This window comes from Schistocerca nitens, chromosome 7 (assembly GCF_023898315.1).
Source record: "Schistocerca nitens isolate TAMUIC-IGC-003100 chromosome 7, iqSchNite1.1, whole genome shotgun sequence".
Taxonomy (NCBI): Eukaryota; Metazoa; Arthropoda; class Insecta; order Orthoptera; family Acrididae; genus Schistocerca; species Schistocerca nitens.
Genome location: NC_064620.1, coordinates 500,856,037 through 500,857,258, shown reverse-complemented (window position 1 = coordinate 500,857,258; position 1,222 = coordinate 500,856,037). Strand labels below are relative to the sequence as shown.

Here is a 1,222-nt window from a genome sequence, read left to right as displayed (position 1 = left end):
GCAGTGGTAGAAGAGAATCTGTTATAATAAAGCTACGTGTCTAGCACAGTCAATAGATGCAACCAGTCCGAGGCCAAGTGCGTTAAAGTACATGCCAAACATTCACAAGACTTGTGCACGTAACGGCGTGTGCAAACACTCCGGTGGAATTAGCGGTTGTTTGACTGGCTCACCATCTCATGTCTTCCAAGACGATGGACGTTTCCGTAAAACCAATGTATGTAGCGCAACCTTTTTTGTTCCTTTCGGCACTTGGTTCAGTGGCCGACGCAGGGGTAGTAAGAAGCTGTCAAACAATCAAGAGACCATAAAAGTAAAATAGTTGATTCCATAACAAATTTCATCTTTACATCTACCTATGCAGATGTGTGAACCAAGCGAACTGTTACTACATTTGAATTCAGTATGCATCACGTAAATACCCCGCTTATATCACATATTTATTTATTTACAGAAGCCCTCGAATAGAGTAACGAGAAGTGACGTTGCCAACTGAAATGCTGAAACAAGACGTAAAATTCTGAACGCGATACAGAGTCGAAAATTATAGCAGGAAGACATCCCAATTTTACAATATGATTCTGACTTCAGAATCTCTCTCTATTCTGGCCCTCACTGGAATAGTTTATAACTTGTATGAAAACGATGCACCTAAAAATCTAATTAATAAGGCACACTGGGAAGTCAGACTCACATGCGAACATTTCGCCATGGCCTATCATATTTGTTGGCAACGGCCTTGCCGCAGTGGATACACCGGTTCCCGTCAGATCACCGAAGTTAAGCGCTGTCGGACGTGGCCCTCACTTGGATGGGTGACCATCCTGGCCGCCATGCGCTGTTGCCATTTTTCAGCGTGCACTCAGCCTCGTGGTTCCAACTGAGGAGCTACTCGACCGAATAGTAGCGGCTTCGGTCAAGAAAACCATCATAACGACCGGGAGTGCGGTGTGCTGACCACACGCCCCTCCTATCCGCATCCTCAGCTGAGGATGACACGCCCGTCGGATGGTCCCGATAGGCCATTTGGGGCCTGAATGCCGAGTGCCTATCACATTTGCCAGCTGTAATTTTGGGCTATGTATCTGGTAAACTTGCGATCAAATAACCGCGAATGCATGATTTTCTGGTGTTTTAAATGTCAATTTTGTGTCGATACATAAGTCGCCACCGTTCCATTGCATTCGATCATTTGCGCAGCCTCTTGCCGCAAGCGATGTTG

At 45.9% G+C, this 1,222-nt stretch overlaps 1 pseudogene; it reads left to right on the top strand.

The window, feature by feature from the left end:
• The first annotated feature begins 729 nt into the window (after positions 1-729).
• On the top strand, positions 730-847 carry LOC126195957 (5S ribosomal RNA; annotated as a pseudogene).
• Positions 848-1,222: the final 375 nt, after the last annotated feature.